Source organism: Rhipicephalus sanguineus, chromosome 2 (genome assembly GCF_013339695.2).
Source record: "Rhipicephalus sanguineus isolate Rsan-2018 chromosome 2, BIME_Rsan_1.4, whole genome shotgun sequence".
Taxonomy (NCBI): domain Eukaryota; kingdom Metazoa; phylum Arthropoda; class Arachnida; order Ixodida; family Ixodidae; genus Rhipicephalus; species Rhipicephalus sanguineus.
In genome coordinates, this window is record NC_051177.1 from 227,574,666 (window position 1) to 227,602,651 (window position 27,986).

At 48.9% G+C, this 27,986-nt stretch overlaps 1 protein-coding gene and 1 long non-coding RNA gene across 3 annotated transcripts in view; both read right to left on the reverse strand.

Moving 5' to 3' along the window:
- LOC119384145 (adenylate cyclase type 3) overlaps nt 1-27,986 on the reverse strand; it is a 778,406-nt gene that overhangs the window by 287,542 nt on the left and 462,878 nt on the right. The window lies entirely within an intron of this gene.
- LOC119384147 (uncharacterized) lies at nt 701-11,644 on the reverse strand. Its single transcript, XR_005181874.2, has 4 exons — nt 11,512-11,644; nt 9,680-9,843; nt 8,026-8,142; nt 701-851 (listed from the first exon to the last, which is right to left on the reverse strand). It is a non-coding gene; the product is annotated as an uncharacterized LOC119384147 (long non-coding RNA).

Below are 27,986 nucleotides of genomic sequence, written 5' to 3' on the forward strand. Positions count from 1 at the left end.
TATATAATGATATCGTGTAGAAAAAATCTGGCCACTGTTTTTTCACTCCACAATACTTTTCCAGTAAAAATAACCACAGCCCGTAAAATCTACGTTGCACCAATTTCGTGTTATCTAGTGTTTAAGCGATTAAATGTACGGTGGTTACACGGTATATTCATCGTTACACGGTGGCGTGTAAAAAACGGTGGTGTGTAAATTCATCGTTAGACAATGCTGTGTAAAACCCCAGCAGCAAGATTTTCTCGTGTTGTAGCAGACTGTAAAATCTGGAATGCACTGTGAAACATGCATACCAACATTTTCTGACTTTCTAACCTCTAGGCCGTAATATATGACGTGCCATGTGAAATGAGCACAACGACATTTTGCTGGTTTTCTAGGTTTTCAGTGTAAAATGAAGACTAACATCCCTTTTGCGTATAGGCAACTGTCTACCCATACTACTGGAACGTAGCTCATGCAGATTTGTCAACTTAGGTGATTTGTAATGTACACAAAAGATATTCGCGATCTTCCATGCCCACGCTATTTCATGGTGTGAAAGCCATTCGACCTGATTAACACAGTTGCAGCGCTGCTGTTTTTCTACTATGCAGACACGTATGGCACTCTGACTAAGCCTAAAGACCGCATGCTTGGATTGGGACACTGCTGTAATATGGGAAGTGTAACTATGCTGTGCAGGAAGACAATGCAGTGGAAATGGGCAATACTGCTATTTATTAAAGTTCTCCACACACCTGGATTCTGCATTTGGCATATGTCCATTCCAGGCACAATAAATAACTTTATCATAATCTCTTTGTAGCAGTTTGATCCATCTTGTACATTTTTAGGTGTTCAAAAATCTGCAAAAAAGAAAAGAGCGTAAGACAATACAATATACTGCTCTTCGTGGAGAGACTATATAACACTACCTACGATGTGACTTTTAGGCTATGGAGGTTTAAATTAGAGTACTCAGGCTGTTAGCATATAATGAGCGGCCACAGCAGAATGCAGCATTGAAATAGTGGAGTGATTTCAGACATAGATCTTCTCACGGCACCTTTATATGAAAGAAGAAATCGGTTATAAAGAGACAGTTGCCTTAGTACCTCAGTCCGTGCTTTACTTCTATCATCAGCTTAAACATGTCTACTCTGAACAAGGCATCTCGAACTTTCCTTCTATTAACCCTTACCTAGTAGTTGCACCAGCCTCAGCGCCCTAGATTTATTAATTTCAGCCTCCCATGTCCTTTTTGTCACCACTACAGCACTTGCTATTGCTTCAAATCCACAGATTCATCCAAAGTGACGATTTGTTTCTTTTTTTACACTTGATGCACTGCCCATTCATATATTCTATTTAGTTTCAGCAACAACATCATTACTAGTATTTATTTCATAGTTTATTCTGTTCTCTTCCGGCCCTTTCATGGTAATCTTTCATTTAATCTCAACCTCATCTATTATCCTGTCCTATATGGGTGAGTAGTGGCAAGCTTTCGTCCTGACAGACACTGGAAAGCCGCGACTATGAGTACCAGCGAAGTGTATTTCACGCGATTCTTAGCTTCTCACTTGTTTCCCTCTTATTGTTTGAGTTAATGGTAACTCCATGGCCAAGCAAATGAATTTATTTATCAGTTCTATTCTTTCCCGTCTTATGGTTAACTGATGTTCTGTTCCTTACCAGCTGAACATTACGTTTTCTTCCAACTCCTTGTTAGGTCCCCCCTAGTGCTTCACTTTTTTTGTTTCACCATCATCCTCTGAAGTTGTCTCGTGATTCAGAAAATAAAACGTTATCATCACAAAATTTCAAATCGCTAAATATTTCACTACAAATGTTTACTTAAAAAACTCTCCAACTCCATTTCTCTGATGCCTCCTGTAAGCACACAATGAATACCATTGCATAGGTAGTCGCTCTATACTCGACACTTTTTTCAAGGAGAGCTTAGCTTGCGGCACAGTCAGAATAGATATTTGTTAAGGCGTTTATTGACGGCGGGATTGACGGCGACGATGCACAACGACAGAGCGCAGACTCGCAGAGTCTCACGAGCACGAGCACGAGGGGCGTGCTCTCCGACAAGAGGCGAAGAGGGCGACCTACTAGAAGGCGCTGGAGAGGACGGCCCATTACAACGTTCCAATTCTTCTCTACAATTACCCCGGGTACGAAAAGGGAGCCGTCTGGCGACCTAGCAGCTGGTCACTACGAGCGGGTCATGGTAGGGCTTGAGGCGCTCCACGTTGACAATGTCGCGCCCTCGACGGCGCATGTCGGAAGATGGGTCGATGGGTTCAATCAGGTAGTTGACCGGGGATGTGCGTTCGACGACACGGTAGGGGCCTTCGTATTTGGGCAGCAGTTTGGAAGAGAGGCCAATTGCAGTGGTAGGGATCGAGAGCCATACGAGTGCTCCGGGTAGGAACGTGGGTGCAGAAGTGTTGGTCTCACCGCGGATGCTTTTCTGCCGCTCTTGGTCCTGCGTAGTAAAGGTCTTCGCAAGCTCGCGACACTCCTCAGCAAGTCTGGCTGTGGCAGAAATAGGCGCACACTCAGATCGATCCGGCTTGTATGGAAGGATTGTGTCGATCGTGTGCGACGGGTGCCTGCCGTACAATAGGAAAAATGGTGAGAAACCAGTGGTGCTTTGAGGGGCGGTATTGTAGGCGTAGGTGACGAAAGGTAGAATGGAATCCCAATTTGTGTGATCGGCGGCGACATACATCGAGAGCATGTCGCCGAGCGTGCGGTTAAAGCGTTCCGTGAGCCCATTCGTCTGCGGGTGGTAAGCAGTAGTTTTGCGGTGAACAACGTTGCACTCTTTGAGGATGGCTTCGACGACTTCCGACAGGAAGACACGGCCTCGATCGCTGAGCAGCTCCTGGGGTGGACCGTGGCGCAGCATGAACCGGCGGAGCAGAAAGGAGGCTACATCGCGCGCTGTAGCCGCTGGGAGGGCGGCAGTTTCGGCGTATCGCGTAAGGTGGTCTACAGCGACGATGGCCCAGCGGTTACCAGCCGAAGTCAGAGGGAGTGGCCCATACAAATCGATACCAACGCGCCCAAACGGCCGATGAGGGCAAGGTAAAGGTTGCAGACCTGCTGGTGACTGGTGCGTTGAAGTTTTGCGGCGCTGACAATCGATGCAGGAGCGAACGAACTTCTGCACGTAGCGGTACATGCCTCGCCAAAAGTACCGTTGGCGAATGCGGTGGTATGTTTTCGATACCCCAGAGTGCGCACACTGCGGATCAGCGTGGAACGATTCGCATATTTCAGAACGCAGACTGCGGGGTATTACTAGTAGCCACTGGCGGCCGTCGGCGTTGTAATTGCGTCGGTGGAGGAGGTCGTCGCGAATGGCGAAATGGTGGGCTTGACGACGCAACGCGCGAGTGGATGGTGTTGCCGAAGGATCAGTCAGCAAGTCTAGCAGTGAAGCGATCCATTGATCCTTGCGCTGTTCGGTAGCGATAGTGTGAACGTCGATGGAAGAAAGGGCATTGTGAGACATTGAGCTGTGGGTGTTGTCGTCAGGCAAGGGGGAGCGCGAGAGTGCGTCGGCGTCAGCATGCTGGCGTCCGTTGCGGTACAGCACGCGGATATCGTAGTCCTGTAGGCGAAGTGCCCAGCGGGCGAGGCGGCCTGATGGATCCTTCAATGATGACAACCAGCAGAGGGCATGGTGGTCGGTGATGACATCAAATGGGCGACCATACAAATAAGGTCGGAACTTCGTAAGGGCCCAGATGATCGCTAGGCATTCCTTTTCGGTGACGGTGTAATTGGTCTCGGCTTTGGTGAGCGTACGACTTGCATACGCTACGACATATTCAGGGAACCCTGGTTTGCGCTGCGCAAGGACAGCGCCAAGGCCAACACCGCTGGCGTCTGTGTGTACCTCTGTAGGGGCCGTAGGGTCGTAGTGGCGTAGTATGGGAGGCGACGTCAACAGACGACGGAGCTTCGCGAAAGCGTCGTCGCACTCTGACGACCATGAACTGAGGGACCCGTTACTTCCGAGGAGCTTCGTCAGCGGCGATATGACGGTCGCGAAGTTTCGAATGAAGCGCCGAAAGTAGGAACACAGTCCTACGAAACTGCGCAGTTCTTTGACGGACGTAGGTTTGGGGAACTCGGTCACGGCCCGAAGCTTGGCTGGATCGGGAAGAATACCGTCCTTGGACACGACGTAACCGAGTATTGTCAGCTGCCGTGCTGCAAATCGGCACTTCTTTAGATTCAGTTGTAGACCGGCGTCGCTCAAACGCGTCAAAACATGCCGCAGGCGTTGAAGATGTGTGGAGAAGTCCGGAGCGAAAACAACGACGTCGTCGAGGTAGCACAAGCATGTGTGCCATTTCAGGTTGCGCAGAACGGTATCCATCATGCGCTCAAAGGTGGCGGGCGCATTACACAGCCCAAACGGCATGACGTTGAATTCGTACAAGCCGTCGGGCGTGACAAAGGCGGTCTTCGGTCGAGCGTCATCAGCCATGGGTACTCGCCAGTACCCTGAGCGCAAATCGAGAGATGAAAAGAATTCTGCTCCTTGCAGGCTGTCAATCGCGTCGTCTATTCGCGGTAGTGGATACACGTCCTTACGAGTGATCTTGTTGAGTCGTCGGTAGTCTACACAGAACCGCACAGAACCGTCCTTCTTCGCAACAAGTACGACAGGAGACGCCCAGGGGCTGTTAGATGGTCGAATAACATCGCGTCGCAGCATGTCGTCGACTTGCTCGTTGATTACACGGCGTTCTGTGGGAGATACGCGATATGGACGTTGCCGCAGTGGCGGCTGGGCGCCAGTGTCGATGCGATGCGTAACGGCGGAAGTGCGGCCGAGAGAAGTTTGAGCGACATCGAAAGAAGAGCGAAATTCGTCCAACAGGCCCAGAAGCTGGGAACGCTGGACCGGTGTAAGGTCGTCAGCAATGGAGGAACCAAAGACATCAGCGGGTGATGAACCAGACGTCGAAACAGCGCTGAGCGTACTGGAACTGTGGCAGTGCATTTCATCTGGTTCGTCCATAACTTGTGCGTCTTCGAGGGGTTCCACGCTGCCGAGACATTCCCCTCGGACCAACATAACACTGTACGGAGATGGGTTGATAACAAAAATTGACGTACTGCCCTGAGTGACTTGCACGGTCGCGAAAGGCACCAGCATGCCTTTCCTCGTGCAAACACGGTCAGATGGCGAGAGAAGTGCAACGGTGTCGGAGAGACTGGCGCAGTACACTGACACCGCCGTCGACGAGTTTGCAGGCACCTTGGTGTCGTCTTTGACAAGTACCTTGCCCGCAGCCGACGGACTGTCTGCCGGCGCCAATTCAGAGAATGGTGAGAGCTCTATTTCGGCTGGTGCGCAATGAATGACGGCGTCGTGGCGGGAGAGAAAATCCCACCCTAGGATGACGTCGTGAGAGCAGGCAGGAATTATGATCAATTCGACGGCGTACAGAGCATCCTGAATAATGACGCGAGCTGTGCAGACCGCTGTTGGGTGGATACTTTGGGCACTGGCTGTACGGAGGGAGAGCCCCGAAAGCGGCGTCGTCACTTTTCGCAGTAGTCGGCTAAACTTGGCGTCCATAACGGATACGGCGGCTCCAGTGTCGATAAGGGCGGATGCGCGAACACTGTCCACAAACACGTCAATCACGTTCGAGGGGCTTCGCTGAGGGCTTTCGCAGTTCGATAGCGTCGCAGCCCTTGCCTCGTGGACTGCGACGACTAGTTTTCCTGGTCGCGTGAGCCCGGACGTGGCCGCATCGGCGACAGTGAGCGACGTCGTGGAGACGGTGAACGGCGGGTAGATGGTGCGGGGCGGGACGTCGGTGACATTGGCGGCGCTTGGTCATAATAAGGGCTGCTTGATGAGCTGGTCAGGGTTGATGCGACCCGAGGCGGCTGCACGCGATTGCAGTAGCGTGCGACGTGACCGGCGCAACCGCACGCAAAGCAAATGGGGCGGTTGTCGGAAGTGCGCCAGCGGTTCGCGGGTCCCATCCATGTCGCAGAACGCGATGGACGAGGCGGCTGCTGAAATGAGTGCATTGTGGGCAGCTGTCGGGGCCTGGGGGCGACGTCGACGTATGTAGGCGGGACAGCCACGTCGAAGGCCTGTGGTCCGACGACGGCTTCGGCGTAACTCCGCGGGCCAGCCACAGGAATCGCTGGGGGCGGCCTGGCTACAGCTTGCGCGTAGCTTAGTGGTGCAGGCACTAGAGGCGGCTGGTGGTATTCGGGAATGACCTCCGCGATTTCTTGCTGAATCGCTCGGCGGAGAGGAGGCAGAAGTGTAGTTGGCGGCTGGTCAACATGCTGCGGTGGAGTGAAAGCCAGTAGAGAGACCTGGCGGGCAATTTCCTCACGCACGAACGACTTGATTTCGGCGAGCAAAGTGGAGTGGTCAGGAATTGCCGACAAGCCTGCGAGATCAGCATCGCGTGATGGCGGTCGACGGGTCATCAAGCGCTGCCGGCGTAGCTCTTCGTAGCTTTGGCACAGGGTAATGACCTCTGCCACTGTGCAAGGGTTTTTGGCCAGCAGCATAGTGAAGGCATCGTCGTCGATGCCTTTCAGAACATTTCTGATTCTGTCAGACTCCGACATGCTCGCGTCGGCTTTCTTGCACAGGTCAAGGATGTCTTCGATGTAGCTCGTGAACGATTCCCCTGCCTGCTGAGCTCGTTCACGTAAGCGCTGTTCGGCTTGAAGCTTACGAACGGCAGGGCGGCCAAACACGTTGACGATGGCGGTCTTGAAATCGGACCACGTGGGGAAATCGGATGCATGGTTGTTGTACCACATGCCTGCCACACCCGCGAGGTAGAAAACCAAGTTGGTCAGCTTGCCTGCTTCGTCCCATTTATTGGGAACACTCACCCGTTCGTAAATCGCGAGCCAGTCCTCCACGTCAGTGCCATCCGCGCCGGTGAAGACAGGAGGGTCGCGGATACGGGGGACACCGGGACAAGCGGTCGGAGCAGGAGGCGGCGTTTGCTGAGCGGCGTCTTGCGGCATGGTAGATGGCACGGTACGGGATCGAAGCTCCAGGGGCATCGAATGGAGACTGAAGTTGCGGTGACGGTACAGCACTCTCCACCACTTTGTTAAGGCGTTTATTGACGGCGGGATTGACGGCGACGATGCACAACGACAGAGCGCAGACTCGCAGAGTCTCACGAGCACGAGCACGAGGGGCGTGCTCTCCGACAAGAGGCGAAGAGGGCGACCCACTAGAAGGCGCTGGAGAGGACGGCCCATTACAACGTTCCAATTCTTCTCTACATATTTGACATACGCTTCATCTGCAGTCTAGTAGCAAAACGATGACCCCCTATTTACACTGCATGGACCACAAAGCATTTTACCTCCTAAACAGGTAGCGCAGCTGCTCTCAGGTCACTCCGCATCAACTACTGTCAACTTCTGATGCGTGTAATGAAATGGAAGTAGGTGGACTGACGCTAACAAGACTGTGTGAAATTAAATTTATCAATAAGAGGTAAAAAACTAATGAAGCTAGGGAAGCTACCCAGATGACAAAGTAATCGATGCGCCCATCAGTAATCTGACAGTATAAAAGCCATAAGGAGAATGTCCGAGAACAAAATGGCACAGGCTTACTTAGTTTATCCCTCACGGTTTCTATGTTCCTCTAAGCCAGCATTTCCCTCGCTTTGACTGGAGGTGTCTTCATAGCAACATTGACGAGCAAAATAGTTTTAGGCAAGGTTGCATTTGCAACATTGTGCATCCATACAGAACTCCTTGAAAATGCACAAGTGGCATCTCCAGCGGAAGCTACTCGGGCATAGAGCGAACCAAGCTGCCCAAAAATTGTGTTTAGATTGTTGGCTTTATTTTTGTGCACTTATAAAGCTAGACTTTAGCCAAAAGTTTGAACATCTGAAGTTCATTTGCTGTAGTAGTAGGATGGACAACTGCTATGGTCCGTTGTATTCAATACTTCAACCTCAAGAAAATGCAGTCAGGAATTGGGCTACTCACGTAAACATTCCATACAGAATCCATGATTTTTTCGTCAAACTGAATATTTTTGGGTTCTCTTTCCTTGCTTTTTTTCTCAGCCTTGCTTCCATGGTCTGGGTTAATACCAAAAGTGCCCTGTGCAAAAGCAGGAAAAAAACAATGCTAAATATTGCAGTAATGAAGCTGCTCATGAGCTTGTAGCCAGATTTGTAGTAATTTTCAAAATATATTAAAAAGTTATGCAGGTCCTAAATGTTGAAATTCGGTGTCTCAAGGCTATCCATAAATGTTGTTTATACAGATATTTCTCCTTCTTAGAAATCACCCAATCTAACATAAATGTTAACCACTGATCCGCAGCAAAGTTTCACTGTACTAGTATTGATTTTATGCTGCAGCACTGACTTAGTGATTTAAGCATCTGCCTCACATGCGGATGGTGCGAGGTTCGATCCCCAGTGCGGCTGGGCGTCCGCCAGTGATGCAATGGGTACAAGCTTCCATTGGCCTGCTGCTCGGCATATCTGCGGTATATATGGGAACACTTGGAAAATAGGTCTTATATGTCACATTGAGTTCAGAAACGTATCATGAGCCATGGTCCTCTTTGGTCAAGGTTGCCTTTGCACCAATAAATTCTTCGTCATCCGCGGCAGCATTATACTCTTGCCACGTCGCTGACTAGTTGCACGCACGCTCACTCGCACCATCTGCCAACTTGAATTTGAGGATGAAAAGACCTTCAGAAGAAGTGCTACAGGATGGTAGGACGTCACATTTGGACGTTAAACCTCCGACACCCCTCAATAAAGGCATAATCATTAATATTTAAAAAAAAGTCGTCTCTTTACTGCAACAGCCTATGAGATAGCATTCAGGGCACGTAGTACATATTTATACACTAATACAACCCTGAGTATGTGGATTTGCGACTATTGTAAAGACCTCATTTTTGTTTCAGCCCACGCTGAGAATTAGCATCGAGGATGAACGAGAAAGTGCCGAAGTTGGGTGCTTTAACTATGGAACACTGATTATATCTGGGAGCTTAAAAAAGGCACTCAGGGCAGACAGTTGGCGTTCAATGGCAAATTAATGCGCCCTGAGATTGTTCTGTTACTAAAAATTGAGTTTTTGTAAGCTATAAAAGACAAACGTTTAGTCGAAACGTCACTATTACCGGCCATCTCACAGGTGGACTGCAATAAATGTGAATGTGGATCACAGACGGTTGCCAGGCTTTTACTGCCACTTATTTCAAAACAAAAGACACGGGAACCATCCCCTCATATGAGTAATGTGTTTGAATCAAATCGGAGAGTTTAAATCAAATAGCAGGACAATGTTTTTGAAGAATTCTCACAGTAAACACGTATTTTGCGTTCAGACAAACGTCGTCAAAGTCAGAAAGAGACATAGGTGATTTTCACTGACAATGACCATGTGTCCTTAGAGCGGCGTTAAAGTTCCATCACCATAGGTACAGCAGGCTACTATTGGGAGGTGTTTTCAAGAGAAAATCTGTAGGATGCTTGCAGATACAACAGCAAGGACGAGACACCATCTTTGCAGATCTCTTGACACCACATTAAAGAAACAATGCTTATGTTAGCAGCTTTTTTTTCTACAAAAAGGAGATGAAAATGCTCTCCAGAATGATTTAAATACACACCTTTGAACGAATTCCGAAGTAGACTACAATCTTTCAGCATAACAGACGTGAAAGAAAAAATAACTGGTGAATAACATGCAGAATACTGTAGTGACGTTCTCTAGCCGCTCCCAACACGTGGCGATCAGCAAGAAGGTACTCCTCTGGGTTCCACAGGTCACCACCTAGGGTTAAGAGCACTGACAATGAAATGGCATTCTTAATAGTTCAAGTAGTTCCAGTTTTCATTTCAGCATGTATTGCGCAACTAAATGTCAGAAAAAAAATGAGACTAGTGCTAATGAATTGGGCGTACTGACACAGCTCCTGTATCATATGCTGATGCAACTGCAACAAAATGATGCTAAGTGGCTTCAAGTATGATTAGTTTTTATTTCAAGAATTTTCGTCACATTTTGGAACTTTGAAGAAACGCAACGTGTATTTCTCTGCTTAGTGTGCTAACAGAGGAGGTCACATTTTGCAATTATGCAACCATCCAGTGCTGAAATACAAATGTATTTTGATAATCTAGGTTAAGTACAAAATAAATGAATTATTCAAGTCACAGCTTACAGTTGCAACCATTTTATTTGCTCTGCATGACTTCAACAAACATCTCATCCAATCGACAAGCATCCAACAGTTAGGCATACGGGCATGCAGTTCGGAAAAATCGCCCTGCGAGCTGTCACATTAAAAAGCGTACGTTCAAGGCGCAATACATGTAAAAAAAACGACGCTAATGTCGCAGTTAACAGAATATGTACTAAGCGAAAGATACCATTTGACCTCTCTTTCACGGCAGCCTCGGAAAGTCAACGCGAACCAAGACAGTTCAGAACTCGAAGCCGTGGCGCAGCAAAACGCGCACACGTGGAAACTCAAACCTCCTTCAGCTGCTGCTCCAGAAAAAGCTATTAAACATAACTATACAGCATGAGGCAACAAATATTACAGCACTTCAACGAAGAAAAAAAAAAATGCTTCCGCAACTATCACCGTTTCATTCTGCTTTTCGTGATGGAAAGAGCGCGAACTCGACGAAACTGCAGCCTACCAAAAGTGCGCATATGTGGGAACTTCAAAACACCTTACATTGCTGGCACGCAACACGCCGTTCACAATAACTACATACCTGTTGAATGTAGCAAATATTGACGGCGGGCTGTGTGTGGCCACCTTATAACTGTAAAGGCTCTGTTATACTCCGACGTGCGTTCGCGTCAGCCCGCGGCTGCGGGAGTTGGCGACGTCAGGTTCGTCACGTTACGTTGACGCGAAAACAGAGCACTCTATACTCCCACTTCCGCGACGCAGTACGCCGCCTTGACCTCTTGAGTGCACTCGGCGTCCCTTCTTCACGAAGAGACGCAGACGGAGTGCAGTCTGGGTAACGTCGCCGGCGCGGAATGCAGCATATCGCATCTCGCGCCGGCTGCAGCCGGGGCGCGCTGACGGACGCTGGACGCGTCGGTAGCGCCGCGCGTCGGACTATAAAGTGCTGCGCGTTTGTTAGCGTAGTGTCGCTGTGCAGAGCTTGCGCGCGCGTCGACGTTACGCTGGGGTATATCAGCCCCTTAACTCTCGAAGGTTCATATTCATGCTTTCTTGCACTGGCACACACAAGGAAAATAATCGCGCACTAAGTCGGCGCGTACCCATGCAAGGCGAAGTATACAGCAGTGCATGCGGTGCAAACACAAAGCAAGACGTCTATTCAAGAAAGCCATGAGAGCAAGTGCACAAAATCCAGCCAGTGAAGTCAAATGGCTTTCTGATACTTCCAGAGCACACACATCATTCGCATGCATCACTGCGCGATTAAGTTTTGAGAAAAGATTGCGACGTACCTGCAGCGGGAGTACAATACGTGGCCCAGCGGATTCCAAACCAGCGCCGATAGCAGAGCCTTCGAAAATGGCGAGACTGGTGACGCATCGGGCGCCGAGCCGGCTGTTCCTTGCCGTATCTGCGCCGCTCTGCGCATTCCCGGTTTCTCGCGAGTACCGTAACACAAGGTGCGCCGGCGCGCCAAGCAGTCGTCGCAGCGTCCACGCGCGTGCATGAGCGGCGGGGAACGAAAGGCGAGCGCATGACGCCGCTTCTCCTCTTTACCCTTTCCTTTCTTCTCTCCTAAGAGTCAATGCGCATGCGCGCGGCATGGTATACGGTGAGAATACCGTAGTTTACGTTTACGATGGCGACACCGCCTTTTTTACGCAATTTTGGGCGTAAAAATAACGGTCCCTTTTTACAGTGTATTATAGGATATGGCTAGGCTTAGATAATCTATTCTTCTCAGGTTTCGGTCGGCTCCCCAGACCACGCACTTGTTGCGTGGTTCTGAAGGGGAAATGTCGCGTCACTAGTAGTTACGTGATGGGATTTTAGTCACGTGAGAGAGAAAGTACATCATTATTAGAGTCCAGTGCAGACGCTGAGGTTGCCCCGCGCCACTCGGTTGTTCCGAAGATTTTGGCGCCAACACGTCACGTCAATAGTTACGTGACGTTACGGGATTTTAGTGGCGAGACTAATTACGTGATATTACGTGATTTTTAGTCACGTGGCTAGTTGCTACGTGATTGTAGTCACATAAGTAGATGTGCGATGTTACGTGATTTTGGTCACGCGACAATTGCAGGCCTGGTGTACAAAAAATTGTAGTCGCAGGAAACAACAACCCATCATCGATATCACATATATTTTACGATCACGAGAAATTCACTTTCGTTGCTCGAAAGAGCAAGCGAAGCTGCACTCGTGCACTTTTTATCACGTTTCAAAATTGTTTGGGCTTCTACGATTTTTTCAGGAATTTTTTTTTGTATGCTTCATTTCCTCTATTCTTTTTTATTTCCAGGTGAAGAGCGCATATATATTGCTGTAAGTTTGTAAATATAGTCAGTTGTAAGTTCAGCGCCGTGTGTGTTTTCTAATGTCGTCCTTGCGCTGTGAAACATCGAATTATGGTCTACAGAGCATTTTTGCAAACAGAAAGCAGCTGTTTTCACTTTTGCATTCCGTTCCTGCTCTTTGGAAGGTGGGGACACTTGCAAGGAGCGTTGCAAGGAGAGTTTGACGATAGTATCTTTACAATAGCTATCGTATCACGGGCTAGCCGCCGCGCGCTGTGGCTGAATGGGTTGATCATCCGTACTGGCTGTTTGCGCGCAATCTCTGGGGCCTGGGCTCGAATCCCAATTTGTTTTTTTTTCTGCTTTTTTTGTCTCTCTCAGAATTGCTTATGTTTGCCGCGGTGGTACAGTGGTTACGGTGCTCGGCTGCTGACCTAAAGGGCACAGGTTTGACGGCGGCTCCAGCATTTTTCAACAAGGCGAAAATGCTAGAGGCTCGTGTACTTGGTTTTAGATGCGCGTTACGAACCTGAAGTGGTCGAAATTTCCGCAGCCCTCCTCTACGGCACGCCTCATAAACATATTATGGTTTGGGCACGTAGAACTCCATCAATTATTATTACTAGTATAACGCTGCTGAAGATTTAGATGCTTGTTTTTTCGCTGGAGCATTGCACCTAAGATATTTGCTGCAGTTTCGGTTTCGCTTCTGTAAATGGAGCAAGTAAACAATTTCTAATATTTTATTATTTATTACCACGCAACCCATTACTTAATAACGAAGAAAAGGAACCCAGATTTTAGTTAACCTCAACCATAAGAAGGCAATACAAAATGAAACCAAGGCAAGCATGAGGGCAGCCAGTTGTAATATAATGAAGCGTTTTAAAGAAGTACTCTACTATTAGAGACGACGCCGAAACGTAACCAGTAATATTAGAAGCAACGCAAAGCTTGTACTGTTGAATCGTCGCCTTTTTTCTACGCGAGCAGCGTTCTCTGCTTCTGCAAGTAGTGCTGCTCTTTTGCATTACATTTACTTCCCCTCCGAAAAAGAGCTTCCTCGCTAATTACGGACAGCTGCACAGTGACAGTGAGGGTTTTAGCAGGTCCATATGCACACTCTCATTCCTCGACATTGTTTGATTACAATAAGTATCAAGCAACTTGACGGCGTATATGAAGTACGAGGCTTGCTAGACCACACGGTACGGGCCGTGGTACTTCGGAAGAAGTTTCGTAGATCGACCGGGGTCACCTAGGAGTCCAGAGGCCAGGCCCGTAGCTAGGGGGTATGCCCCAAGGGCCCGCCTCCCCTCCCAAAAGTTTGACGGAGGCGGTGTTTTACCGACAAGAATAATGAGAATAAATGTTTCTCTCAAACTGTGAAGGCCTTCAACAAGTGCCTCCTCCCTTTACCCTTCCCTCCCCCCCCCCCTCGCTGACTGGCGCAGGCCGGCGGCGGGGACCGGTGTGCACGGAACAGACGGCGAAACGGTACGCAAGCAGACTCGGAAGCGAGCCCGGCCGCGCGCGCCGTTGCCATAGGAACGACGGAGAGATCTTCAACCGGCTGCTTTGCTCCTGGCTTGCGTTTCCTTTTTTGAATTCTCGGCACTCGCCATTTTCCTATGAAGAATGCTGTCTCACTCTCACGCTCATAACGTGCATGCCATTTGTGACCTGGAAGTGCCGGGCGCACGGCGATAATGCAATCGAGAGGCATGCACGATATCACACCTGTTTTTGTGAGGCGAAACGACACCCTCTGAACATGTTCTGCTTACCGATTCAATGCGCCAAGTATTCGACGCTCACTAGATTGCCCTCCGCACTGTGTTCCCGAGACAAGCCTAATTACGGTTCATCAAACTAATGAACAGATCAAGCTCGCCTTGCTTGTTCGCCTCAGGCTTATGAATAACGTGTCGGTAATGCACTAGATATATATATATATATATGCACATGCTGCTCCTGAGATCATCACGGTCTTTTGTGCCTCTGTGCTCATTAAGCACCTCCTTTAAACCTTTGTTGTGCGCGCAACAATATATATATACATATATATATATATATATGGAAGAAAACTAGTCACAGTGAAAAACATAACATTTATTCTGAGCTTTCGGCCGGTCCCCGGCCGAAAGCTCAGACTAAATGTTATGTTTTTCACTGTGACTAGTTTTCTTTCATATAGTTAAACCAATAGCCAGGAACATTCTTTCGAAACCATATATATATATATATATATATATATATATATATATATATATATATATATGTGTGTGTGTGTGTGTGTGTGTGTGTGTGTGTGTGTTTGTAGAGAATGCCTTGCGGGTAGCACTCACTAAAAATGAAAAGATGCCTTTACTAACATTTCAGCACTGACACCCCCTACGTAGGTCAGTCTTGCGAAGCCCATGCCACAGCCCAAACGTTATGGAATGCATTTTTTCCGGTTTTTGATGTGTGCTACCTGGAAGTTCATTCAATGTAGAAAGCGCCGCGCGCATGCGCCGTTGCTCCACATGCGTTCACTAGTAGTCGCGAAGGCAACGCCACCTCTCAGCGTCAACTCCTTTTACTCTTTTATAAGCACAGAATAAATCGAGAATGCCTAATAACGTGCGGATTAATTTTAAACGCATTTTTTTTCTTTAGTAAATAGCAGCGGACTGCGTCCAGCATTCTGCACATATCATTCGTGCACTATGAAGGCTTGCCCGTCAGGTAACGCGACATGCCGTTGTGACTTTCAAAGCGCAATTCAACAATAGAAATCCTAATCATATAGTGAAAAAAAAGCTCGTTTATGTCACTGTAATTCACAGCCAGGGTCTTGTGACACATTTCGATCGGTTGTCAGTGCCTTTAAGAAGGCACATCGCCAATAAATATATATAGTGATAGACTAAGTATTTACTCTAAAAAGGCGTGACCTCACTCATGCTCACCTCATGTTCCACGATCCCAAATATTTATCCATAAGTATATATTGAGAAGGTTATTGTGTATACATATTTGAACTTTCTCACTATCAAGGAGGTAATTTCTGCGTCACTACAAAATCTGCCCTAAATGGTGACTCTGCGCTGTACAGCACACGTGTGTGCTGTACAGCGCAGAGCCGCCATTTAGGGCAGATTTAGGGCCTAATCTAAGAAAAAAAATAACATGTTATCAGATTGACAGGAATTCAATTCTTTGACCTATTTCCACTCAGACAAAGCTGGGAGGGAATAATATTTGTAGAGGGTGTTTTCTAAAACGCATGCATCTATGATAGCACTGTGCCATCGATGCGCATTAACCAGACTTCACACCTGTGTGCAGATATCCCTATTATTAAAGTCGAGGCTACATGCCAGTTATCGTGTCTTCTGAAATATTATTAATTTTTCTTAGTCGCTTTTGCGCGTATTTCATTACAACATTTGTGTTGCAGTAAAATTTCTTATTGAATTATATATTTCTTACTATCTATTTTACTATGATTTCCTTATCTACAATAGAGACAAAACTACCCGATACAGTGGAAGGGACTTTCAAGGTGGGCCTACACGTTTGAGCCAAAAAATAATCCCAACCAGGAATGTCTTCGCAGCTTTGACATTCCTATAAGCCAGAAGATTCCAGGATTCAATACGCGGCTGATATTTTGCATCATGAAGTACAAAAAAAGCTCCGGTTTTGAAGATCTTCGAGAGGAGCTGTAGTCATTCTATTCGACATGGGTCATTTTCCGTTAGGCTTTCAGAGGAAGAAGACTACTGCTTGAAAAGCAGTAGATATTAAGGGAAAAAGCAGATTTCGCTAGGCTTTATCTGGCTGAAGAATGGTATTTTTCAGTCATTGCTACGAGCGAAAAACTACTAATCAAAATTCCTGTGCGCATAACAACATCGTTCTCTTAAGGGAACCTCCTGGAAAGAAAGTCTTGAGATCTCCTTTGGAACGCCTGCACATCTTCGTGGCAACAGAAGGAGCTCCACTCACAAGTGAAGAAATTTTCATATGCTGAGTGAACGAAAGAAGGGGTAATTAAAGGGTTCGCTTTTCTCTGATGTGTCTTGTGACCCGTTGTTGAGCAAGTCAAATGCATTTTATTCTACATCAGGAGTGATACAGAATAAGGAAGTGATTTTGAGGGATTGTAGGAATAGTTACTATATTATGTTGAATTAACAATCGTTGTTGTCAGCGCAAAAAAGCCAAAATTCGCTTTTCTGAATTTCTTTGTGGTGATCAAAGTGGACCATTGGGCCAGTAGGTGATTCATGATCGACTTTGTGCTTGCTGTAGTGCAAAGTTGAAAGAGACTGCGCCTACAGAACATGAAAGGAGAGCTGCAGGAGAACTTCCAGCCCATTAGAGTTAGCTATTGGTGTATCTGCGCCAACAGGATTAAAGACAATCACCTCCAGCATATGAGTCAGCCGACCGTGAGAAAAAAAGGGGAAAAAAGAAAGAAAAAGAAGAAATGCAATTAGGATAGATAGGTGCCTTCTTTAGCGGGATAGACGGCAGATCTAGAGATTATTACACAACACGTGAGGCGTATATGTTCTACTATACGTTCATTCCTAATAAAAAAACTAACCAAGTTCACATTTTCCGGTGTAGAAGATCATCTTTCAACGACTGTATCATTTTTGCACTTTTGCACACCCGCTTAGACGGCGCCAAGCTTGCGGTGGCAGCCACATTTCAATAAGAACTAAATGAAAACAAATAAAAACTATCTTTAACTTCCTTTTTTTTTACTCTCAAACCTAGCCTTCTCAAACTTATCCAGTTCTAATTTGAGGTAACGCAAGGAGCAAACGAGCATCACCCAAGTGGTACACCAAAGGAAATTCGGTTTATTATGCAACCACAATATCCTGTTCGTACCCAAACATAATGGTTCCCGCTAGTTGAAAAAAGAAACTCGGAAAGCAGCATGCTGCTCCAATATCCCACCGGCACGGCAGCGCAAGAAACTAAACAAACAAACAAACAAACAAACAAACAAACAAACAAAAGCACGATTCTCTTCATGCATCGCGGGCGCGTCTATAACGGCCAGACATTTGGCATGGCACGTCTAGAAAAACTGCTAATTCATTGCCAGTCGTCGCCGTCGAGATAACGCCGACAAACAGCGCTCTCTTTTCTGTGCACCGAGGTGATGCGACAGTCTCGGGGTGTGTGTACTGTTTCTATTGATTCTCTTTTATTTAGTGCCGCGTCACTCCATACGTCATGGCGGGACTTTTGAACTCTTTAAGGCCGATACGCCACGTGGTGTCGTTCACGCGAACTAGGCCGCTGGTGTCCAGAAAAGCTGCATATGATTGTTTATCTCTGTCTTGTGGGAAAGTATACATCGGCCAAACGGGTCGGTGTCTGAAGACCAGGCTGTCATTGCATAAGAGGGCGTTAGAAAAAAAGTGATCATTCCCACATAAAGGGACACTGTTCTCAGTGCGGCTGCTTGCCACTGTTTGATGATACCTCCGTCGTTTTCCATCACGTGAACCAACTAAGCAGGGAAATAGTTGAAGCGTTTCACATTAACAAAAGAAAAAACTGCTGCATTAGTCAATCATCAGTTTCATTAAGTCATCGGGAAGCCACCTTCCTGGATGGGCCTTAGGTTTTAGGGTTGCTTCTGTTACGCCATCGTTCTAGCTCCTATTTTCGTTTTAAGCGAGTGTAGATTTCTTGTGGAAATCTACGCCCTATACCCCCAGTACATGGTTTTTAAAGTGTATAACCTGCAGGTGTTTCGTTAAATTTTGGTCTCTGTATCGCTTAAGTGTGCGCAGACAGTTCGGTCCTAGATAAAATACATGGACTGTCGGTTTATCTTCACACGTGCATAGATAATCCTTTCACAAGAGTGTGCAAGAAATTTGGTCTTTGATCCTGTAGTATTGACGGTTGGTTTATTTCTGTGTCGCTCGGGGGTGCTTGGGTGCATATATATTGAAGTATTTTTTCCTGAAATAAATTGTTGCGAGTGTAGCGAGTGTCGTGTCCTTCCTGTTCCTTTTGTGCCCGTGCAAAATGCGCTACCTAACCATAAATGTATAATGAACAGTCACCAACTAGCTCAGCTCTCAACCGTATTGGTATTATAAAAGGCTCTTGAGCTCTGTGTACGATCACTGTCGTTCAGCAAAGTCGTCGGCACTTATGGTTTCCGAGAAGCAGTCATCGTGTCGGTTGTCCTGCGGCGGCGGCTCGAGAACAGGACGAGCCAGGCAGTCGGCGTCGGGCTCTTTCATCCCAACTTGCAAACGACAGCAGTGTCGAATTCTTGAAATCTCACTTTCCTACTCTTCTTCTTTACCCTTTCTTTTCTACTACTCCCCCTTCCCCCACCTCAAGTGTAGGTAGCCAACCGAGCCAAAGCTTGGTTAACCTCCCTGTCTTTCTTCTTCGTATCTCTCTCTCTCTCTCACTCCGTCGGGCTTAGCAACCTGAAGGGTCCTTCAAGTTAGTTTCCAACGAATGGCATAGTGGTCGCTTACAACGTTGAAGGGCTTGCCGTACCGGTAAGTTTTGACGTAGCCCAGATAATTGCAAGGCGCTCCTCTCCTGTGGAATACTTGGCTTCCGCCATGGGTAGCGACCGGCTACCATAACTCATAATCCTCTCTAATCCGTCAATTCTCTGCACATGGACGGCTCCGAGACCTAATGCGCGTCGGTGTGGATTGTCCTATCGACGTTCGTCGAAATGCTCAAGTATCAGAGGCGTCCGGACGCGTCGTTTCAGTTCATGAAATGCCTCGACTTGCGCCGTTTGCCGCTTGAATTTTTTGACGAAGCGTCTGTAATAGGCACACAAAGTGAGAAATCGGCGTGCGGACTTTTTGTCGGTAGCCCTCGTGAAGGTAGAGATGAATGCTGTTTTCCGCGGGTCGGAGCAAACTACAGACTTCCAATCACCTGGCTCAAGAAGAAGAGCTCCTCGTACGCGAAGCGGTACTTTTTTGGCTCCACGGTGAGTCCGGAGGTCTTGATTGCTTGAAGTACAATTTCAAGGCGCCGAAGGTGTTCGTCGAAGTTTGAGGAAAACACAACGACGTCGCCCAAGTACACGAGGCACGTCTGCCACTTCAAGCTGGCCAGTACTGTATCTATAACGCGTGGAAAGTCGTAGGTGCCGAGCTAAGACCAAAGCGCATGACGTTGAACTCGAACAGGCCGTCTGGTGTTAGAAAGGCAGTCTTTTCTCTGTTTCGTCAACATCGATTTGTCAGTAGCCGGTCTTGAGGTCCATCGACGAAAAGTAATTCGCGTTGTGGAGTCCATCCCCGGCCGTCGTCTATCCGTGGGAGAGGGCAACCGCCCACCTTCGTGATTTTGTTCAGGTGACGATAGTTGACGAAGAAACGTTGGGTTCCGTCTTTCTTCATCACTAACACCACGAGACGCCGACGAAATGTTGGACGAAGGATGATGTCGTCGCGTAGCATTTTGTCAACTAGTGTTTTAAAGGACTTGCGTTCACGCGTCGAAACTTGGTACGGGCTCTGACGGAGCCGACGGCGTCGTCGTGTTTACCTCAAAGTATGGTGAACACATTCAGTGCGTGGAGGCTGTACTTCAAAGGATGAATACCTCAGGATTTATCTTGGAGCCAAAAAAGTACCGCTTCGGTGAAAATGAGGTGCTTGGCAGCCCGGCTGAGATGAATTCGCGATGATGATGAGAGGCAGCCTTTGTAATGTCGTAGCAGAATTTTTATATGATTTTGCTTATGCAGGGAAAGGCTTGGGTTTATGTGAAAAGCAGGTTCAGGCACTAGCGTCGTCGCTGTAGATCCGGTAATATCTGATGGCGAAAGCATTGCTAGCTTCTACACTTTCTTTGACAGAGGCGAGTGTCGTGCCTTTGTTTACGTACTTGTACTTGTTGCCGAAATCTGTGAGCATCACCTCTGCTTTTCCTCTTTTCCTCCACGAAGCTCGCATATTCTTCTTGCGACGCAAATCTCGCGGTTGATCAGTAGGTGCTGGTCGCCTTCAACGACGCATTCCAGGACTGCTCAGTTCTGAGTGCCGGCGGTAATAATTATGCTAGCGCGAGGGGGAATAGTGACGTCGTCGTCGAGCACATTCAAGCCATGCCTCCCTGGCGTCGTGGGTGACGGTAGTGTTATTTCTGTGGATAGTCCTATCAACTCGAATTTTAGGTTGATGACAGCACCAGGTATGCTTCAACAGTGCATACCAAGCATGACGTGTCTCGAGCAACGCTGTAGGATTACGAAGCTTGCGGGATAAATCTGGTTGTTATTGGTGACTCTCGCTGTACAGATTGCCGCCGGCGTTACTAAGTGACCTACAGCTGTCCGGATTTCAGAGCCTTCCCAGGCGGCCTTGGCTTTTTTCAACTTCGTGGCGAACAGTCTACTGGTGACAGAGTAATCTGCTCTGGTGTCGACCACGTTGTGGCCGTCGATAAGCACGTCGATTTTAGTAGTTCGCCTTGCGTTACGATTAGGTCGCTGCATCGGATCACGGCTGCGACAGTTCATTCCGTTGCTGCTATGCGGCGTTGTCAGGTGTTTCGGCAGTGACGGTTTGGCTTGAGGGTGCCGCTTGGCTGGCGGATTGTTATCATTTCCTCGCAGCGTCGCCGTCGGTTGCAGAGTATCTTCGTTTTTGCGACGAACAGCAACCCTTCGGTTGCTGACTTTAGTTCTCCGAGTACTGGCTAGGCTACCGGCCCTGAGTTGGGCCAATGTATGGTCGGCGTTGGGGAGAGACGTAGCGGCCTGACGACGGTGATCGAGAAGGTTGTCGGGGGGTCCACAGCGCTCCTGCGAGATAGTCGGCGATGTCTCGAGGCCGTTCACTTCGTTCTCGACGTGGCGCGTCGATGGAAATTCCACGCAGGCCCATCTCGCGGTAGCGGCAGCGGCGGTTGGTGTGGCCGGCTTCTCCGCAGTGGTAGCAGAACGGACGGTGGTCAAGAGCGCGCCAGATGTTGGTCTTCCTCGGAACGTAGCGCTGACCGATAGGTGGGCGGTATAGCAGCGGTAGCGGCGTCTGACGAAGGAAGTGCGGTGGTGCAGCGTCCAAATGTGTGCGTGGAGGTGCGTTGCGGCGGAGTGAGGTGGCGTAGCTGCTGCTAGTGGCTCAGGCCTACTGGCTTAGGCGCTTCCAGTGACTGTTGGATTTTCTGGTGTACCATGTCAGCAATCGAGTCCACTTGAGGCTGCGAGGATGGCAGCAATTTCCGCAGCTTCTCCAGCACGATCGCTCTGATGGATTCCTGTAGGTCGTCGCAATGTAGCACTTGGCACCTCCCCGTAAGTTGTCATCGGCATGCGGCGGTTGTACTGCCTGGTACGCACTTCAAGTGCATTTTAGATTGTCTTGGCCTCCGCAAGAAATTCCAACACCGTCTCAGGCGGGTTGCGCAAAAGGCCGGCGAAAAGTTCTTTCTTCACTCCCAGCATCAGGAAACGAACATTTTTTTCTTCCCACATGGAAGGGTCGGCGTGGTGAAATAGACGACTCATTTCTTCGATGTACAGCTGGAATTTTCGCTCGGCAGCTGCACACGGTTGTCCAACAGGGTTTCGGCCCTTTCGTTTGTAAATGTGCCAAGGAGTGCGGTGCGGAAGAGGTCCCAGATTGTTAGCGTGGGCTCTCGGTTCTCGAACCGGGTCCTTGCGCCATCTTCAAGGGCGAATAGACGTGGCGAAAGTTCTCGTCACAGTCCCAGTTGTTCAACGTGGTGACCCAGTCATAGGCCTCCGGACAGATTTCGGATCCTGATATGGTGATCCCCGGAAGGTCGGCGCCTCTTTGGGCCGGCGCATGACGACCATAGTAGGCGGTACAGGGGCGGTCATTGTCTCTGCGACCGATGTCGTAATCATGGGCTGCCTGGTAGTTTCGGGAGGTAGCCCGTACTCCGGCTGTAGTCGCTTCTGCCTGCGGCTAGTTCGACGATCCGGGTTGCCTTTAGCGCCGGCTTCTTCGCGACTTGGGCTTGTGCCAGCGCTTGGCAGGGGCGTTCGGATCATGAACGAAGCAGTACCTCCAGCGGTGTCACGTGGTCATGACGTTGAAGAAGGCAGCAGTTGGCATGTTCAAGACTAAATCCTTTATTCGGGTGAACTTGTGCCCGGAAAATAGAAAGATAAGGTACAAGCAATACCTGCAGTACACTGATAGAGGCGAACAGAGCGTGGGCCATCCGTAATTGGATCATCGCTGTGACGCGTGGTTTTTATACATCAGTCATTGAACCCCTCAGCGTTATCGCTGGTGCTTGCGGACGCTCCAGAATAAACTTGACTGATCGCGCCCTGCGCGTAATCATAACAGAATGATCTCAAACAATCGCGAAGCTTTCGGAAGATCGCGACGCGGTCTGCACCGAGCGTTGCTAACACCTTTCGTGGATGAAACCCGAATACATCAAAACAAAGCAAGAAATAACCGTGTCAATATGTCTCAGGAGGAGAAGCTCTTTCTATGCAAAGCGGCGCTTTTGCGGTTTCAGTGTAAGCCTGGATGACCTGATTGCTTGAAGGAGTGTTCCAAAGCGTCGTAGGTGGTTGTCAAAGCTTGATGCGAAGATGACGACGTCATCCAAGTAGACAAGACACCTGAGCCACTTCAAGCCTGCTAGCACTCTGTCCATCACGCGTTTGAACGTCGCAGCTACTGAGCAGAGTCCAAATGCGATGACCTTGAACTCGCACATGAAATCTGGTGCGATCAAGGCGGTTTTCTCTCGATCCCTTTCATCAGCTTCAATTTGGCAGTAGCCGGACCTTGAGGTCCATCGACGACAATTACTTCGCGTGGTGCAGTCAATCTAGGGCGTCGTCTATCCGTGGGATAGGATACACGTCCATCTTCGCGATTTTGTTCAGGCGCCGATAATCAACGCAGAACTGTAGAGTTCCATCCTTCTTTTTCAGTAACACCACGGCAGACATCCACGGACCCTTCGATGGCTGCATGATGTCGTCGCATGGCATTTTGCCGACCTGTTTTTTTACGGCCTCGCGTTCTGGCGTCGGAACTCGGTACAGGCTCGGAACTCGGCATAGAACTGGGAACTCGGTACAGGTAGAATTACAGGTAGTATAGGCTCTGAACTCGGAACTCGGTACAGGTAGAATTCTTGACGACGACGAGAAGCAGTCCTTGCATTGCAATGATAATAATATGTGGGGTTTAACGTCCAAAAACCAGTATATGATAATTAAAGACACCATAGTGGAAGGCTCCGCAAATTTTGACCACTTGGTGTTCTTTAACGTGCACCTAAATTTAAATACACGGGCCTCAAACAGTTTCGCCTCCATCGAAAATGCAGCCGCCGCGGCCGGGATACGATCGCGCGACCTTCGGGTCAGCAGTCGAGCGCCAAAACCACTAGACCACCGTGGCGGGGCAGTCCTTGCATTGCAGCAATAGGGCGTTGAGCTGTTGTTGCTTATGCTTCGGAAGGCTCGGATTGACGTCAAAAGCTGGTTGCTGTCCTCGGTTCGTTTGAGCAGGTTCGGCAGCATCGAAGAGGGCGCACAGCTACTTGTAAATATTGTTGTACACCCGCTTCTATCTCTCTTCTGTATTCGTGATTCCCGTGACAATTAAGTAGTGCTGACGTCCACAAATTCGGCCGTGTAAGCGACCGTCGTACCAATGTTGTTGTCCTGCATTCGTGGCTGAAGTTTGACAGCATTACCTTCACTTTTCTATTATGCAGCTCGGGGATACCTCTCGCGAAGCAAATCTGACGGTTTAGGAGCAGGTGCTGGTCGCCCAAGATTACGCCTTCTCAGTCTGTGGGTTATTCAATCTCTGTGGGTTAATCGGCGCCGACGGAAACGATCGCGCTGAATTTATTGAAAAAAAAAGTACATGAAAGAAAAAAGAACTCTGGGAATGATAATGAACAGTTTACGTGGTGGGGGGGACGACAACCTTGCTGAACTGTCTTTGATGCTACACTTGGGTTGATTTCTGTATATAAGATGACCACTTTGTAACGCGTGCTTTCCTTAACTTTTTTTGTCCCAGTAACTGCAGTGTAGTATTTTTATCATGCAAAACCAACTAGCCCAATATATCACTTTGTTATTGACTGGGATTTTAAGTCAATTACAGCATTATGTTTATTTAGAAAATAAACGACTAGAATGACGTTCCTCGAATAATGATGTAGGACCGCAAATCTTGCCGAATATGTCTGGCCGTCCACCATGCTTTTAGCCTTCCAGGCTATAGGCGGCGTTATTAGGCGGCATCCAGCGTTATTAGGTGGCATCCAGATTTTGAGTCCTTTTTAGGCAGTTTTTATTTTCTTCAGCTTGGCGGCGAAGGGGCGACTGACGATGAAGTAGCCGGTTCCGGTGTCGACTAGAGCGGTTACGTTGTGGTCATCCATAAGCACGTCGAGGCGTTACGATTAGGCTGTGGTTTCGGAGCACAGGTGCTTCGACTTGCTCCGATACTGCCACGTCGTGTCGTCAGGTCTTGTTTCGGCGGAAAAGTGCTCTCGTGAAGGCTCTGTCTTGTAGACGGCGAGTTGATATCAGATGATTCCCGAATCATTGTGGGCGGCGGCGAAGGATATTTGTTTATTTAGCAGTGCCGCAACCGCACCTCCATCTGTTGCTGCCCTTAGTCTCCGGGATAAGATCTCGCGGATCGGCCCTGAGTAGGGCCGCTGTGCTCCCGGCACTTCGGTGACATGCAGCGACCTCGCGACGGTGAACGGGAAAGTCTTCGGGGTGTCTACTGTGCTCCATCGGCACCAAGATGGACCGGTGTACTGCCGGCGCTGCTGGAGATATGGCGCCCTGGAGACAGCGATTGGGAAGGTGGGCGGGGTGTCCACTGCGCTCCTGAAAGGTGGTTCAGCGACGTCGTGAGGTCGTACACTCCGCTGTTGTGTTGACGGCGAAACCGTGTAGCCCCATGTGTCGGCACTGACAGCTGCAGTAAGCGTGGCCGGCTTTGCCGCAGTGGTAGGAGAGTGGGTGATGGTCAGGCGTGCGCCAAACAGCGGTCTTACTTGGAGCGTAGCTTTAGCCAGCCGGCGGGCGGCATCACGTCGATGGTGGAGGCGGCAGTATTTGGCGGCGGAACTACGGTGGTGCGGCGTGTCGAAGTGGGCGCAGACGGAGAGCGTTACGGCGGACTGCTGCACTATAGCTCATGGATTACGGCTGGGTCTTTGGCGGTCCAGATTTACCCAACGACTGCTGGATTTTAAAGACGATAGTCTTTGCTGGGATACGTGAACGCAGAAATTTTGTCTGTCTGTCTGTCTTTCTGTCACACGAGTCAGCGACCCGGCCAAAGTTTAAGCACTTGCTGGACGCCCAGCCACCTTGAACGGGTAGGTGCGTTCATACTTGCGAACATTGTCGATCGGAAAGGAAATATTACGCATATCTGAGGCGCAATATTAATATGCAAGTATAAGGTGGTGTGTTCGTTCACTATAAAATACATAGATACGTAATTCTGAAAATCCTATTGTTTCATAAAACTGCGCCGAAAATGCGACGCTATGCACGAAAAAGCCCTCTGCCGACGGTATGATGCTTCCGCCTGGCAGTGGACATGGGTTTTGCACAAACTCATGTTTCCCGACGCCACTGCCAGATGGCGTCCATATCTCACGCAGCGCATCCTCTATTTTATCAATTCCACCCAGATGCGGCCGATTCAACAAAGAGAAGACGCTGTCTGAGGCAAGGCAAATCATAAATGGCCGCTTCATGAAATAATGCGGCCATTTCAATTGCCAAATCTCCATTGCATTTATCATGCCAGGAAAGAAATGGTACGAGAACAGCATCACGGGTGGCCGCGGATGAGACCAGGACTCATATAGTACGGCCGGCAGAAGACCACCGTCTTTCGACGACATTTGCAGCGAAGCACACAGATACGCGGCCTATTTTTTTCTCGAACAATATCTGTGATTAAGGCAACTTGAGGCTGGGACGACGGTAATCTTCATTCGATGCAGCTGTTCGCACATTACGGCCCTTATGGTAACGCGCAGGTCGTCTGAGAACAGTGATCGAATGTCTGCGTAGCCTAGCGTCCAGCGGTAATTGAATTGCCTGGTTTGCATTTCCAGTGTCTTTTCGATCGTCATTGCCTCCGACAGAAATTCCTGCACGGTCTGCGGTGGGTTCCTTATAAGACTGGCGAACAGCTCCTACTTTATTTCTCGCGAGAGGAAAAACAATTGCAGTGGCTTAACTCGGCTATGCCAGGATATACGTAGCGTTAGCAAAGGTTCAGCTGATTATTCTTAGCTTTCCAGATTGTCTAGGAATATTAGCCTTTTTCTGTTCATTCTTCGTACGCTGAACTGCTAATTGCCAGGAACCTACTTCGGGATCCGATGAGATAAGCTTTTCGGCTCTTCTGCGCCGTTGAGCAGCATTTGCGCTCTCCTTTTCCATGACGTTACCCACCTGCAAACGCCAGTCAGAGCGCGCTATCAAGCGGCTCCAGCACGTGTCAGACGTCGACTGCGCAGCGAAGGCGAATAGCTGCGCGCGCGCTGGAGCCAATACGTCTGCCAAGGCTACGACGTCACTCCTCTGGAATGCGCAGACCGGCGGCGGCGAGTCGCGCGCTGCGGTGGCGGAGAGCGCCTGAGATGCCGGCTCCGGTGAGCCAGCTGTGTGACATCACTGATCCTCGCGCATGCGCAGCACGGCTCATGACGATCCGAGCGAAATCGGCTCCGGCTAGGCAAGTGTAGCTAACGCTACAAAAACTTTATTTTCCCGAGGCATGTCAGCGTCGGCGTGCCAGTAAATTCGAGTCATCTCATCCTTGAAGAGCATGGCGTTTTCATTTGCGAGTTGTACACGCGTCTACAGCAGAGCTTTGGCCCTCTGTTTGCGGACGACGCTTGTGAATGTGGCCATGAAACTGGTTCAGAAAAGGTCCCAATGCGTTAGCGTCGACTATTTGTTCTCGAACCAAGTCCTTGAAGCGTCTTACAAGGCGAAATAAACATGCCGTGGCTTGTCGTTATTGATCAAGTGGTTAAAGACGGCGTCCCAGTGGTATGCCAGCAGCCAACTTTCCAGCTGGTCTTCGACTTACGATCTGCGAAAAGTTGGCTGCTTCCTGGGCTACCGGAGCACGATTGGTGTAGGCGGCACAGGGGCCGTCATTGTTCCTGCGGTCGAGCTCCTTGTCATGGGCTGTCTTGGTTTCTTCAGGAAGTAGCCCGTGCGAGTAAAGTACAAGCAATACACGCTGTACACTGAGAGCGGCGATGACAGTCGTCGGCCGCCGGTAATCTGAAGGCGTGTCGGCATTTTGACGCGTGTCATGTCATCGAAAATTCCAGCGTTATCGCTGGTGGTCGCCTTAGTTCCACAACGAGCTCCAATGTTCGGGTTGTGAGCGTAATTTAATCAGAAGAGTCTAAAATAATCGGGAAAGTTCCCAGACATT